A 16,577-nucleotide genomic window follows, 5' to 3' on the forward strand; every position below is an offset into this window, starting at 1 on the left:
CAATGAAAAAACCCTTCTGTCACAAAGCCAGAAAATTGTGCCCCAGGAAAAAAATGCTCCAAGGCCATAAAAGCCATTTCAAACATTCTACTTTGGGCTTAGTATTTCCTCATTTGAGGAGGGAGGGAAGAGGAAAGAGGGCAAAACAAATGGAGAATGTGCATGTGCTAATCTTGCATGGTGATGGCGGAAGAAATGCCTGGTCTTGGAAGGAATCAGGAACGAGCACCCCTTGGCACTACAGGGGTTAAGGCCAAGGTGAGTGCTAATGGAGGGGACGTGTGCTGACATCTGAACACAAAGTGAAAAATCACCTCCTGCAGAACCTGGTAAGCGCTGGGAAGCTGGAGTGTGCCAGCCAATTTAAGTTCAATAAGTCTGTGAGAAATGGAGAGATAAATCAACACAGTAAAATACAATGCAGCAAACCCGGGTGGCTGGTGTGGACATTTTGCATGTTGGGTTCTGGGGCGCTTGTGTAGCCAGCAAAGAATTCAAGGCCCTGTGAAGAAAGGCTCTCAGGAATGGAAAATGCTGAATGACCAACTGAATATGTCCCATATTAAAGCTTTTCATACTGCCTTAAATGAAGCAAGCTTTTCCCTGCATGGAATTATTTACAGCACCGTTCTGCTATTTGACAGTATTGTTTTCACACTGCTGGCCCTTATCAGAATGCCTCAGGAGCATCTGAAATAGAAAAACAAGGAGCACCCTGACCTTCCAGCAAATACATCACTGGCCTGTGGTAGGACAGGAAATTACAGAATTCACTTGTCATCTTCCAAGTATGACAGGACCTCTGCATCATAGAAAGAAATCTATCCCATAAGGTTAAATCACTGCTTATCTGCTTAATGGCAGTCAGACGTTAAGCAGATTGACTGGGACATTCAATTTGTTTATTTTTAAATGGGAACCCAAACAACTTAATGCTCCTTCTTGCCTTAATCTGCTGGCAGGCTCGGTATCCAATTTATTGTGTTTGTTTGATTGTCTGTTTATTTATTTATTTATGCCTCTTTTTGCCTCCTGTGGCCTGTTGATTCCTATGGGAGTGGATGCTCTGACTGGGCAGTTGCTCCCCTGGATGAATCCCACGCGGAGATTATCCTTGCTGTATGGCCATCTGCATTGGCTGCACTGAGTCTAGCAGCGATTTTTAAGCACAGGCTCTTGTGGATTATCCACATGCTTTGGTGAATACAAATCAACTTGCAGTTAAGATTAAGATACAACGATTTCCATATCTGGGAAGTGTACGGTTGTCAACGGAAAAACATGGTAAAGTAGCATACAGGCTGCAAGGTACAGTCAGCAATTTGAATAAATGACTATGTGTGGAGAACACTGGAACTGGGAACCTTTTATGGTTTAAGAAAGCAGAAAATGTAGATTAAGATGCCATTCATTAAACACCACCCAAACTGTTCTAATCCTTTCCCATGAAATCGTCATCTTCTAAGCTGTAACATGTTAAGTATACCTAAGAAATAAAGCTGATTTAATACAGCTGTACCCCTGAAATGAAGGGCAGTGTGTTGCTGCCTTACTTTTATTGCTTTGATCTAGGTTCCCTACTAGTTTGATACAGATAAAGGTTAGGGAGAAACTAGCAAGGACCTGATGACAATTTAATCCCTGTGGTGATTACCATGTGGCAATTAAAGGCTGGCTGCTGTGAGATGCTGTATACTTTCAGTGCCTTCTCAGGCGCGTTTTTCTACTGGTAGTGGATAGTGTTTTCTAAATGATCAGGGTGGGATTTTCAAAAGCATGTGTAGGAGCCCAGTAACTGGAGTTTTAATGAGTCAGGTGCTTGTGGATGATTACTAGAAGCCCCTTTATACTGTGCTCTAATCAGAGATTTTGTGTGTTTGTTCATACAGTATAAACAAGTGTAAATTCTGCTCGTCTTCCAGACATAAAACCCCATCAAAAGCAGCCTTCCATGCTAGCCTGAAATAGAAATCAAAACCTTCCTTCTGGTTTTAAACTCTATTCTCTATTGCAAGAAGAGAAGACAACAAAACTTTAACTTAGGTAGTCCCATTGCAATGCATCCTGTCTCTGTGAAGCAGTTACACTCATATCAGATTATGAAAACCACAGCTGGTTTTCAGGTTTTTTCCTGATGCAGCCTACTGTACCCTGCTTTTCTCACACACAGACACCTTCTATCTAAAGAGCAGTACTATCTAAATTCTCTACACCAAGCACTTTTCTGACCTCTTCTTTACACCTACTGGAAGTGGAAATGTCTGCACTGTCTCACAATGGAGATGAATGCTTGCAGGATGTGGAGGCTTTTTTGATTGTGAAACAAGCTTTAAGATCACCTGGGAAATTATCCAGAATTGCTTTGGAAGGGTCTCTGATGGAGCCCTGAGGGCACTAATTAGCCTTAATGGCCCTGATTGGCCCCACCTGGTGCCTCCACCCACTCCCATGGGCCCAGGAGTACCATTTAAATTCACCTGGGGGGGTTTACTGCCTCTGTCCTTTGAGTTGTATTGGAATTGCTCACCCATGCTTGGCTGAGCACCCTATTGCAGGAACTGAATTCTCTGCTTAACCATGGATCTGTATTCTCTATGAATTGGTTTAATGATTTGGACTCCTACTTGAAGCTGGGCACCAGCTCTGGGCTTGCTTTGCTCAGGTACCAAAGGGCTGAACTCTGGTTGGCAAGGTTATTTCCCTGTTGTGGTGCAATGCTCTGCTCCATGTGCCTTAGGGATCTGCTGGCCCTCTCCGCTCTGAGGTTCCCTTTGCCAAAGGTAAGGTTATCTATACCGAATTCCTCCATAGCAAGCACTTTCCTAATCTGCTCTTTAAACCCTGGGGAGCGTTTTTGCTACTATTGCATTGTAGAAGTAAGGTTTTGAGTAAGTGTTGCTGATGCAGTGTCTGGAGGCATGGTGGAGTTCAGCTTATCTTGTAGTTTTGGTGGGCTTTGTACTAATGTTTCCTTATTGAGGCTGTGTGAGTTACCTCTGTGTGATTTGAATCACAGGGTGAATGGGCTGCTAAAGTGTGACTTAGATAGTGAGCTTGCCATAGCTGAACTTACAGGGGTCTGGGGAGGGGAGCATTTAATGTATGGCTTTATCTTCTTGGAGCTACATGGCATTCTCTTTTGAATCATAGATATGTTTTATGGTGGACATGTTTGTAGGCTGTCCCTTGTTATATGGAAAGGCCATGACTCTCTGTGAGTGTAATTGCATAGCTTGCTCATTCACCAGAAGTCATTTCAGAGTAGCCATGGAGAGCACTCTGGAGGCTGAGAGCACTAATGGAAGGTCAGCAAGTTCTTTTCAGATGATCAGGGTCAGGCCCTGATCCAGGTTGCATTACTGAGGAGACAGAGCAAAACTCATGGGCTAAATGTCATTATTTCTTCTTGACACCAGCCTAACAAAACCCTTTGGTGCAGTTTCAGCTCTTACGATTAAATAAATGGGATCCAACAAGCAGGACTCTGTTTGTCAGAGTTATGTCCATTGACCCTCTTGCAGTATTTTTAGCTGGTTATATGCCTCTAGTGTTATGCTATTTTCTATCTTAATGTGTGTTCCTAGACTGGCTGGTAGAAAGGCAAAACAAAAAGCCTTCACATCAAGCCCCCATTTAGCCATCAAGATATGCCTGGCACCTAACAGAGTAGCTGTGCTTCTGATTTATAGCTGTCAAATGTGCCTGGAGAGAGAAGCAAAGTAGCCTCAAGGCCTGGCCCTGATATACAAGAACTGAAATAAGTGTAAAACTGTTCTTGTGGCATCAGAGAAAAAGTTTGACAGCCCTTAGTGAGCAAATAAAGTAACAGCACAATAAAGTGGTGAACGGGCTTGGGCATGTTGTAAAATGTTCTGTAGAAAGTGAGAGTAATAAGTAAAAGTTCTGGGACTATTTTATGGCAGGATTGAAGCTTACACAGTGTCATGCAAGCAGCTTTTCTCCCCTGCATCGCAGAAGTGCTGCGATTACAGCCACTAGCTATGGGTAACAGTGGCTGTCCTTGCAGCTTGCCTTGCTCATCCTCCAGACCTTTAGGGCTAATTAAAGAGCCCCCCAGAGCCTCATTTATTAGCCTCATATACTCCATAGTGAGCATGATTAATGTTTGGCTCTCAGCTAGGGTTCAAATGCAATTTAGCAAAGACTGAAGAGGAAATTAAGTGAAGTTTTGAGGTGTTTTAAGCTAGAGACACACAGAAGGTATCTCCACAAATGGATGGATCTGTGAGGAGGACTGGGACTCAGCCTGTACCTTTCTTGCTGGTCAACCTGTTCCCCTGTGTGATCCTCAGCTATCTACATCTATAAGAAATAAGGAAAGCTGCTAATATTAATCTTAGCACTGTGCCTTTGGATCTCCTGCTGAGACACAGTGAGTAGAGCTTTTCAATATATAGCAAAGTTTCTAGGTCCTCTTGGCACTAGAAGCTCAATTTTTAAACTTTGGATAACGTTTTGAAATATGGGGGTGCAACTTGAATCTCATGTGGTTAATATGACTGCAGGAGCAAACTGGAAAATTGTTTTAGGAGTGTATCTTTAAAAACTAATGAATATTCCAAATCGGTCTGAATGCACAAATTTATTGGCAATGTGAATGTAAAAATTCAGAATTTATATTTAAATATATCAGGGTGCAGAGGAAGTCTTGGAAAGAAACTCCTTCTAGCATTAATGGTGCTGTGGACATAGTGTGTCGTCTTGAAAGACAAGTTCTTGCTCAACATGTTTTAGGAGACCTACAGTAAGCACAGGGTGAAATATATGGAGCATGGAGTGCAAGGTGTTTGAACTGAATACCTGTAATGAGCCACTCTGCACTTTGTAATAAGTCTTTAATTCTATGGAAACAGGAATAGGATCAGTGAATAATGGGTTGATGAGCCTGAAGTCCCATTTTCTGTTGCTTAAAGACTTCAATTTTAGTTACTCCTCTATTAGTGTGATAAGACTGGACCATGCTATTTCTCATCTCCCAATTTTCCTGTCTGCAAAGCAGGGAAACTAACAACCAGCTCCTTTGTAAAACAGTTCAGGTCACTCTGAACCATATGTACAAGCCAGGGTACTGTTATAGCAGTGTGGTAGCTTTAACCCTTTAAAAACAAGATCAAAAGCTGGTGTCGGTAATAACAGGCATTATTGAAACTGAACAGGGTGCCCAGAATTGTTCTCTCAACCAACAAAATCCTTATTCCCACTGATAATCCAACGCCTGTTAGAGAATCTTCATGTCACAGGTTTAATTTCAACCACAAATAAGGCAGGAAAGACCCTTTGTCAGGTAGGGGTAAAAGCAGTACTGCTGATACAGGAAGGTTTTCCTTGCATACCATTACCAGTGTTGAATGCATCCCACACCCTTTATTTGATAACTGGTGTTAAGGGAACCAACTTTAAACAAGACAATTGGGAAAATGGAGTTCATTTGGACAATACACAAGGACTTAGACCTGAAAATAGGACAGGAGTTGTATAATGGTGCCAAGGTGGAGGAGGACACTTCAGCCCTGTCAAGCTTTGTAAAACTGGCTGGTGCAAACAGGCTGCTGACATTAGGAGTGCGCTGGTGCCCTGACAATACCCAGGGTGCCCCACTGAAAGCTGAGATTAAGCATATATGGATGTACTTGCTGAATTTAGACCTTGGACTTGGATCCTGGCACCTAGAAGTTGGCTTTGTAAAGACTTTCTCAGGGCTCAGGTCTGCTGGTGTATTTTTATAACAACCCTTTGTGTGTTTTGGCAGTTCAGCTAAATTACATCACTGTATCTTTCTGCATTTTATTTACCTCATTTCCTTTTCTAAAAATATATAAAAGTTGACTATTCACTGATATGAATTTGAAAACAGTGAAAAGCCAGCAGCCCCTTCCCAGTCTTCCATTGTTCACTTAAACCACATCAGCCACATTGAACCACACACATAGACACTACTTGCAAAAGGTGTTGATGTGGAAGAGGTATTTTGGAGAAGCAAAGAAAGGAAAGGAGGAAGGATGGGGAGCTTCACTTACTTTTCTTCAGGGAGGAAAAAGAATTGTGCAGAGGAGGAGGAGGGTTGTGCACAGGATCAGGCTGTCAGCCTGGCTCGACCTTGTACAGCTGCCTGAAGCTCTTCTGTGTCCTGGAGGCTTCAGTCCTCTTCATGATAGAAACATGGGGAATCGGTTTGCACAAGCACAGAGTAACTGTGTCTGGTAAAGACTTTATCTAGTTCAGCAGATCTGTTCTGAAATGAACAAAAATTATAACTGGGAAATGATTTCAGATGGGAGCATCCGAATTGTTTTTCAGGATTGAACAGCTTTCAGGATCTGTGTATTCTGGTTTAGAGGAAGAATCTGACAGGATTTTTTGCATCAGTCTAAACAGCAGCTCTTCCCCCAATGCCCCTGTAAGAAACCTAGATTTCTGCTGCTAGCACATGTGGGTGAAGCCTGGCTGTGCAGAGGGCATGAAATAGAGCACCATCATTCAAGTGATGCTCATCTTAGGCTCTGTGTATGTCAGTGCCAAACTACATGAAGAGCTTGTCTGTTCTGGGGTCTCCCAGAATTCTGCAGTGGGCTAGACTAGCAGTCCATTTATCCTGGCATTGTGCTGTTCATCCTAAATAATAAATGACACCCACTCTGGCAGTTGGGGCAGATTAACATCAGGGTAGATCTCAGCAGAGAGGCAAAGTACCTTTTTAAACATCAATATTCCTCCCTTGCTCTAAAGGGATTTTGCAAAGAGCTATGGTCAGTTCTGGGGTCTATGTTTCACATTAGGAAAGTAGCATAAATTCAGCCATTTTTCTGGAGAGATCTTTAATCTGACTCTCCTGTCCGTAGGCCTTAGATGTTTACTTAAGAAGCTGCTCTCCAAAAAGTGATGTTTCAGGGCTAGGAATGCATGGGTTTTGTTTCAGGCTGCCCAACCTTCAGGAAATAGATATGTTGACTAATTGAGCTGCAATGCATTTAATCTCTGGAGTTTTGAATTGTGTAAATAGCTGTTGGCCAAGAAAGGCAAAAGATAACTTTATTGTTAAGTCCTGCTTAGAGTTCTGTGCCCTGTCAGGGACTGGAACTGGGGTTTCTCACCAAAGTTGAGGCATTTTGATGTGAGACATGTAGTGTGAGCTAGCTTGGTTGAAAGCAGGGAAAACTTTGTGGCTTGCTGCGAACCGTATCTTTGGGTTCATTTTTCTGTGCTTCATCTGTCTGGTTTCTCCCCTCTTGAGGTCAAGAGGCCCTGTGGATTTGTCAGGCACCTGCCAAAACGGGGTCCTGATCCAGGCTGGTATCTTAGGGTCAAGTGCAAAGCCAGCAGAGGCTACTCTATTTTGCTTGAATCCCTTAATCCATCACATCAGAAGGTCTTCTCTGCTGCCATGCAATGCTATCACTCATTCTCTGTGCAAAGTTGGTTTAGGTGCATCTGCACTACTTTCTGCAAGCATTTTGATTTTCTTATAATGCAGCTATAAATGAGATAAAGAACACTTATTTCAGCTAGTGTAGAAATTGGCTGACCTTTCCTGCTCAAAGTAAGCTCACTCCTGTCTCCAGATCTTGATTTAGGATTATCTGTGGGAGGTAAATGCATGCATACATCACATCAAACTGTCAGTGTAATTTCCCCTATCCAAGTATTTACATACAGGAAGGGAGGTATAGGGAATTGTAATCGAGTAGTAGGTAGTGTTAGAACTTCTTTTGATATGGAACAATATTTTTAGGGAGATTGCATATTGGTGGTTCATCTTCTGCAGTACAGAGTCCATTGGGGGTTGGTTGGTGATGGCTGGAATTGAGGAAGCGATGAGACTGCTGATGTAGTAGCACATGTAGCTAAAATAATCTGATCCTTCTAGGGGGCAGATGAGCTCCATCACATGAATGTGCATGAAACTGATGAAGTCCTGTGAGTCAGCAGGCAGAAAGGATGCGCAAGATGCAGAGAACACAGAGGAAAGTTTTGGAGGGTGATGTGCAAAACCTGACGATGTGAAGTTGTTATAGCTTTGCTCTTGATTTGTGGCCACTCGGAGCTGCAGAGGCAAATGTTGCTACCTTCCTGGTGACAGGAAACATCTGGGAGCACTTCAGTCCCCAAACCATAGCCACAGAGGAACTGGAGGAAAGAGAAACCCAGAAAAGTCAGATGGCAGCAAGACTCCATCCTAGGGGCCCTCGGGTGTAAGCAGATTTGAGAGAGGAGAGGCAAGAGAATAAGCTGCATGAACAGCATTGGCATAGCTACAGTGGCATGGGTGCAGCCAAGGAATCCTGCTTGATGGAGATTCTTACGTGAGTCAAGCTGTGCTTATTACTCTGCTTTAAGAAAAGTATGAGGTAGCTTGGCCTTGTAGTCTGTAGATGTGATAAACAGGAAGACCTGGTGTTGCTGGGGTTAATAACCATTATTTGATGCGAGATGCCATGTCAAATACATGTCCTGAAGCCAGGACAGATTGTAAAGAACAACCCTCTTTACCTTGGAGGATTTTGATCCTCTTAATTTTGGTTAAATGAATGAGCAATGATTTGTGACATTTTGGCAAAAATAACAGCATTTGCCTTGATAGCAAAATATCAGAGTGAATTCCTTCACAACCCAAGTGCTGTTTTAGCTGCAGAGATTTGTTCTGTGGAATATGCAAGACTTGTTATGGTGCTGCTTATTTCATATGGCAAGCCATGGTTTGCCAGCACCTCCAGTTTATCTGACAACCCCCAAACAATAGCCAGACCGCTGTTCATTAGGCAGCCTATTTCCATATGGTAATAAGAAGCCGTTTGTAACATACCAGCACGGATATTCTTGAACACATTGTTCTGTTTCACTCTGCAAGGATGACAAAGGGCCCTTATGAACAGAGATAGATGGATTTAGGCAAATCCAGCCCCCTTCCCATTGCCCTGTAGAAATTTCCATATATCACCTCAGAGGGGATGACATGCATCTTCTGCCCGTATTGTGAGTTACGGCTGGGAACGAATCCAAGGCTGGGGAGGACCCGCAGAGGGTCCAGGGGAATTGTCGGTGCTGGCAGTTGTGGGGAGAGGGGCTGGATACGTCCCTCGGCTACTTCGGCTTTCGCTGGAGCTGAGGATGCTCCCGCTCTCCCGCGTCCCCTCTCCTGGGGGGCAGCTCCGGCGCCTTGCGAAGGGTGAGACCGCGCCTGCCCGTGCACATGCACACACGCACAGATGTAAATACGACCAGAGCATCCACCGCATCCTGCGCGGCTCTGTCGGTGTGTCCTTCCCCTCCCGGGGGGGAGCGGGGGCTCCGCAGCCGGGGGCGGAGCTGCCCCTCGCTCTCGCCGCGATGCGGGGGGAGCGGGGCCGGCGCTAAGCCCTGCCCCGCCGGGCGGGCGGTGAGGAGCCGGGGGTACATGCGGGGGGGCCGGGCGGGGCGGGCTGGGCTCCGCCGGCAGCCCCGTGCGCTCAGCGGGCGGCCGCCACCAGCGCTGCCCGCACCGCTCCGCTCAGCCCGGACAAGGTAAGCAGTGCGATGCTCTCCGAGCAGAACCGGGTGGGTTCGTCAGGGATGTTGCGGGAGCGGGGGCAAGGCGAGCCCATCCCCACCGCGGGGCTCCCGTGGGGGTGTTGCGTGTTTTGGGGGTGCGAAGCCGCGGTGCTCCCCCCGTGGTGGCGACGGGAAACGCGCGGCCACACCCTCTTGGGGTGTTCCCCCCCACCCCGCATCTCTGCCCGCCCCGTCCCCGCATCCCGCTCGGTTCAAGTTGGGTGTTTGGCGGAGCGAAAGGGCCGCCAAGGACAGCGAACCTGGGAGCGCCCGGGGAGGATTCAGTTGGCCGTGGAGCGCGATGAGGAATTGAGTGTCACGGCTGCCAGTCGCTCGCGGCTTGGTGATAACAAATACTCGCTTTCAGACAATGAGCGCCCTTTGTGGACCGAGGGGTCCGGGAGGTCCTCCCGCCCCGATGCTGTCTGCCTCGCAGGAAGGGATCCAGCGGTGTTGTTATCTGCCCTTACCCCGCAGACAGGAGCCATGGAGCGGTGTGCTGAGCCACGGCACCGGTCCCCCCCGGGCTGCGGACGGGCCCACGGCGGAGGCCCAGGGCTCTTCCTCTGCCTTTGTTGCACTTGTCTGCTTGCCCGGCTTGGCCTCGCATCCTCCTGTCGCCCAGAATAGCCCCTTTCCCAGTATTGTTCTCGGTGTGTTTCCTCTCGCCTCTCTCTTCCTCCACCCCTCCTTAGCCGCAGTTTCTCCGCGGACACGATACCCTGACACGCGTTTCCCCTCTCCCCGATGGAATTTTAAGTCCAGACCTACCTATTTTGGGGAAACTCTCCTTTTACCACCGAGTGTCACAGCTGTGTTTCAGTTTGACTCAAACTGCTGTTGCTTGGGTTTGAACTAAATTGAAATAAACTTCACTCCGAGGCTGCAAATGGGAGGAGATTTCTGGTTGCCTATGCACTGCTTTGTATCAGTTTAAATTAAACGAAACGCTGTTTGCTTGAGACTGGCTTCCTAACCCAGTCAGTAATGTGATAGAAAGTAACGTAATGCTTTACCTTTGATATCACTGCCTCCTTTGTTTTTATGCGTGGGGCTATGTGGGTCCTTGGCTAAATGAATGTAGCTGAAGACTGTCATATTCAACCCACTGTTCCTGGAAAAAAGTTTTGGAATGGCTGTAGCAGCCAGAGGATGAGATTTAGGGAGAGGCTGGATTAGGAGTTTGTTAGAATAGTGTCTGCTGAAGGGTCCAGTCCTCGTCTTCTGTAGTGTATTGGGTTTCAGCCTTGGATCCATTTGAAAGAGTTGGAGTATCTCTGCTGACACAGGGCAGAGCATCAGTGCTGTCTGGGGGACTTGTTGGTTTTTTCCTTTGGGGGATTTTCTTCTTAAAGCTCTGCCTTTATTTAGGGTTTTGCCTAATAGGAAGCAAAGAGCAGCTGAGCTCATTCTTTTACCTTCTGCAGGATTCCCAATAGCTGCAGTGAAATATTCAAGTCTTTAATCAGTTTTTACTTGGCTATAGCTTGGGAAACATTTGAGCAGCTGCAGGGGCACTGGCTGGAGAGCTGGGTCTGCAGGCTGGGGAAGGTGCAGTGCTTTAGTTATTCCTGGTTCGCACAGAGCCAGGAACATGCCTTTAGAAAACTGTATGTGCTTTCACTTGTGTTCTCTGCTTTTTAACAATTATATTCTTGAAGCTGCCCCTTTCCTCCTTAAAAGAGCCTATTCTGCAGAAGTTAGCAGTGCTTGCTGGGGGAAGATCTGTATTCCCTGCAGCTGCACAGATTTCAAGGTTTGATCTATTTCATATAAACATTCATCTTGCTGATTCCCTTGGACTTGCATGGGTACAGCTATGTCAGACTTGATCTTTTTAGTTTGATTCTGATGTATTAGACATGTCAAAACCCTTACTAAGAACATGCACTTCAGTCCATTAGAACTATGCATGTCATCTTAGTCAGAAGACTGAGATTGTACGGTGTGTCAAGCCCTGGAATCCCCTAATTTTGAAAGTGTGTTAGGAGTGAGTGAGTGAGCTCCTGAGGTCTAACCTGCTGGTGACCACTTTACTGTGATTTACTGTGAGGATACTGGGCTTTTATTCACTGAAGCAGGGGTGTTTCCTGGCTGGTGAGGTGAAATTGTTACAGAATTTCCCCAGAGCAAACGTATCTCAGCTATAGAAATCGGGACTCTTTCCCATGCTTTGTGCTATAACGTTAAAAACAAAACTCCACACTCTGCCTATAACTTATTTTCAGTGCATATTGCTCGGTTCAGTCTTATGAATGCAAGGAAGTGAAGTGTGGCATGAAAAGACTCCTGTGAGCTCTGTCTCCACTGTGGAACTCCACTGATGTGGCTTTGGATGGGCACTCTTGGTGTAGGCAAGTCTGCTCTTAGTTTCTGGTGATTAAAGCAGCAAAAGGTAAAAAGGAGGCCCACTGCATGGCTTACATCATTTTCAAAGAGCTCTTGCATATTTTCTGTATCCTATTTTCTTCCTCCAGTGCCTCTTAGCATCTGCTGAATGGCAGGGAGTAGGGAGGGGAGGACCTGGGTAAATGGAGTATTCTGGGATGCAAGGGCTCTGTTTGTGCCTGTTGTACCTTCCCAGGGAAATGGTGGGGCAATGTGTCAAATCCATTTGCAAGTGGTAGTATAAATTAAAGCTGGGGGGACAACAGGTTAGAAGGTTAATGAGATGTCTGAATTTAATTGATTTTTCTATACAAATTGGCTATAATGTCTTTTGTTTGCCTTTCCCCCTTCCCTAGGATGCTGTGTTAGAGCAGTTACATGAACATAAGGAGTAGCAAAAGTGACAGGATTGACAGGAGTTGCGGCTATTTAGACAACAGCATGGGTAGGAAGCCTTGGTTACTCTTCCAAGGGAGGGCTGATGTGTGATTTTTGGACAGAGTAAGGTAGCTGTGAATTACCCCCCTGCATCCCATGTCTTCTAAGTCTCAGTGCCACTGACTGCTGGTGATCTTTGAGCCATGAACTCAATGTGGTGTGCCCTGGCTGTCATGCAGAGCTGCACAATCCCAGGGTTAATAGAAACTTTTTACTTAGGTGTGATGGTGTAGAGGCTAAGCTAGGAAAATCAGTAGAGGAGGAGCTATAATATAGTGTAAAATGATTTCTAAGTCCTAAAGTTGTCAGGCAGCATCCCAGTCAAGATGGTAGTACTCTTTCTATAAGCTTGTGCCTAGCTGTGCAAACTAGAGTAGTGAGGCTGAAGAGGGAGGAAGGCCAGTGATGCTGACTTTATTCATCTGACTGCATATGACTTACTTAACATTTCAATGAATGAAATGATGCCACCAATTTTTGGTCTTTCTTTTCTGTATAGGTTTCCATTTCTATTGGGAATATATTTGAGCTAGCTGTAGGAGAGTGAGAGGAGCCGAGATGGGGCTGCTCATGTGGTTTCTCAGTGCTGGTCTTGTTCAGTGCTGCTTCCCATCTGTGCTGGTTTCAGATCACAGGTTCAGCACAGGAGCAGGCACAGTCTGGTCATCAGCACCAGGATCTGCATTTCTATGGGTCCAAGCTGGTTGGCACAGCTAGCCCAGAGGAGCTGACTTTGGAGATGCTCTTGGTCACCCTTTCCAGGAGTGGCATAGTGAAGGAAAGACATTGTGTGCTCAGGCAGTGTGACAGTAAAAGTTATGGCTCTTCCTGAGCTCATTTGCTATGAAACATTTGTACTTAAATCATATTTCAGACTCCTCTTCTTGAATCATGTACTGAAACATAGAATATAAAATAGTAAATTCTCTTAGGGGCTAATAACAGCTTTGACTCGTGTTCTGTTTTTTCATAACTGGAGCACTACAGCAAAACAGTTTTTGTGCTTAACATGGAAATTGATTGCGGAGTGAATGTGAAGAGTTGCCTGCAGACAACAGTTTTCATAGATCAGCCTTATTTTGATATAAGGGTTTCTGAGCAGCTGAGGGCAGCTGTAAAACGCACACAACCACACAAGAGAAAGATCAAGGCTTTTAGATCACTGCATCATCACAGGAGGGACCGATGGATGGGAGGCTTGGGCTTGGTACTTCTGTGTTTGTAATCAGGCTTCAGATAAACCAGCACATGCCATATGCTGCAAGATTGGTCAATACCTAAAACTACTTGCTGAGAATATGATTAAGTCAAGATCTGAGTGCACTAAATAGGTCGCTGGGCATCGCGGATAAATGAGCTATGTCTTTATCTTGTGTACGTCACCAGCAGTATTGTATGGCAATGCTTAGTTGTAAGAACAATTCCTTGGCAGGCTTAGAGCGTGTATATCTGTTTTTTAACAGCCTAAGCAGTTTGCATCGGATGTAATGGTGAAAAGCCACAGGGAAAGCTCTATTGTTTTGTTGAAGCCATTTCAAAGCATTAAGCCTTCCTCTTGCCCCCCAGTTGTAATGCATCAGTGCTTTCAGCAATGGTTAACAGTTCTGTGGTTAAATGATATAGGTTATAGAAATAAAGGATTTTTGTTTTCTTTAGCTATTTAGAGCAACACAAGAAACCATAAAATCATAGCTCCTGCAGAATTGTAGTAATTTTTGGAAAACACAGACTGCGCATTGAAAACATGTAAACTGTAATTTCAGGCCTTTTGTTTTCTGTGTAGTCTGTTTACAGAACTAAATCAGCAAAGGGTATGCTTTTATGCAATGGCCTCTTTGTTCGGAGACTAAACTCCTGGTGGACTGGCTGTACATAGAGCTGACAAGAGCTTCAGATTTAAGCAGTTGTCAAAACTCCAGTGCAAAGGAAGGGGGATGCTGAAAGGGGAGGAGATGCAGTTCTACTGGGGTTACCTTGTTAGTTATCTGTCAGTTTATCCAAGTATTATAGTAACTGCTGCCCAAGAGTGTTTGCCAAGATACACAGAACTCTAATGTATGAAGCCCAAATCCACCCTTCCTTCTCCTTTCATTCCTCCAGTTTGGATGAATCACTGCAACGCTCCTCTAGTTCAAAGCTGAATTTTTTCAAACCCTTTAGGTATGTTTTGAGATCTTATGGTCTAGATACTAAGCCAAAAGAACCATTTCAGCCACTGCTTGTTGTTCTTAGAGCATGCAGGTGATCAGCAGTGATGGGTTCAAATCATCACAGCCTGGCCATGCTCTGCGGTGTGGCTGTGTTTTCACAGTGGGAGATGGGTTCTAAAACCCTTTTTAATATGTGTTAAAAAAAATAGCCCTACAGTTTTTCTCATGCTAATGCCTGAGCTATCTTTAGTTCCTTTGAAAGAGTTCCACAGTCTGGTTAATCTCCCCATATATAAATCTCTTTCATACAATTAAGCCTTTATTTTTTATTCAGATCCCAGTGTAGGAGAGATGGTTTTAGAAACAAATCCATTTACCTTGTGTTGCATCAAAAACAAAACCCTTTTTACATGGAAGTGGAAACAAAGCTAAAACACAGACACATTTTTCTACACAGTTTTGGTTATTATTGCTGTATGGTGTTACAATAAAAGATTTCAGAGAATTATCATCCCCACAAAAACTTTCCAAGAAAGAGATTACTTTCAAGGCTTTCAATCCCAAGAAGTTTTATAGAAAACCAAGTGACAAAAGATGCAGAATTGATGATGAATGTTTGACTTGCTCACGATTAATGGAAACCTTAAGGCCATAACTTCGCATGGAGTTTAACTGTTTCCTTGGAATACCACATTTATGTGCTTTTAGGGATGTGGAATTGCAGAGTTTTACTCAAATATCAATTCCCAAATGTTCCAGCTTTATTTATAAATGTTCCCACTGATTATTCCCCCTCTTTTTGCCTGAAGTGAAGCCTAAGATTAGGAAGCACTCCTGGAATATTTCGATTATTTTTAAATAGTAGGTTAAACAGCATCAGCAAAAGTTGTGCATCCTTTCCTTTCTTTCCATACAAGTCCTAGAAGGACTTGGAAAGACATTAGAAATATCTTGGGGCAGAGACCACTTTGTCCTGGACAAAGACTTGTCAGACTTGTTTCTAAAGTACAGAAAGTAATAAGAGTAATCGGTGGATAGTTTGGAGAGTGTTTTCACTTGGCTCAGCCTGCCCTGGTCCCAAGAACACAGAGGCTGTCACTTTGTAATCAGATCTTGAGGAGCAGTTTCATATAGCCATGCTAGATGTGCTCACTTCGGTTTAAGGCTCATTTAAGGGAGAGGAGGATGATGCATGTAGAAAGAGTGAGGGTTACTTTAGAGGAAAGCAAACCCAGCTTGGCAAGGGGCATGGGAGTCTAGAAAACCAAGAGGAAGAGGAGGACAGTGGTTTGGCAGAATCATTGTTCTGGACTTCGGCTGGGCATAGCACAAAAGGCAGCTGCCATCTGTAATCCAGCCTTGGGCTGCAATCATGGCATATTGATGTATTTTATGTGACATAATACCTCTAGAGGCATTGCAGTGCTAAATGTATAGGTTACACGAACACAGTTACTGCATCTGTCTTAGCAGTGCTGCTTGGATGTTATGGAAAGCAGATGTACACATGTTCGGTAGCTATTGTGCAAGAGAGCTGGGACTGAAACTAGTAAAGAAAGCAGTTCTTATAAAAGGTAGGATGTTTAAATCTCAAAAGATTAAAAAAGAAAGGGATATGTGTGTGTAAAATAAACCTTGACATGGTCTGTCATGCTTTTTGTCCCTAAAGGCAATAATGATGGACAAATGTGTATCTGGAGCTTGGGAAGCATCTCCAGCCTGTCCCCAGTCAGTGCACAGAGACAGCTGCAGTCGTCTAATGATTTGGGGCTTTTCTTTCTTCTTTTTCTCCTCACTTTAAGTTTATAGACTTCTGTTCCTAGTTTAGAAAACAAACTACAAACCCCTACAGATTGTTGCAGATCCAACAATTTAAGCATATTTTAACTCTGACACAGAATTCCCTCTTGTGCATAATATGAAGGATATGCCTTTGTCTGCAGGAATGCTGTGTGAGACAGCAATTCTTAAATAACCAAGACTTCTATAATACTCTTTCAGTCAAATGACTGCACCACATATGATAGCTGCATAGGGAGTGGAAAGTTGAAGCGT

At 44.5% G+C, this 16,577-nt stretch overlaps 1 protein-coding gene across 1 annotated transcript in view; it reads left to right on the forward strand.

The window, feature by feature from the left end:
* Positions 1 to 2,496: 2,496 nt before the first annotated feature.
* FRMD4B (FERM domain containing 4B) overlaps positions 2,497 to 16,577 on the forward strand; it is a 137,794-nt gene continuing 123,713 nt past the window's right edge. The window contains exon 1 of the mRNA XM_061455758.1: positions 2,497 to 2,780. The gene's annotated coding sequence lies outside the window, so the exon portion shown is untranslated. The remainder of the gene's footprint in view (positions 2,781 to 16,577) is intronic.

The sequence above is a fragment of the Pezoporus flaviventris genome, unplaced genomic scaffold (genome assembly GCF_033815535.1).
Source record: "Pezoporus flaviventris isolate CSIRO_AGI_PZ_B2104156 unplaced genomic scaffold, CSIRO_AGI_Pfla_v1 ptg000021l, whole genome shotgun sequence".
NCBI classification, from domain to species: Eukaryota; Metazoa; Chordata; class Aves; order Psittaciformes; family Psittacidae; genus Pezoporus; species Pezoporus flaviventris.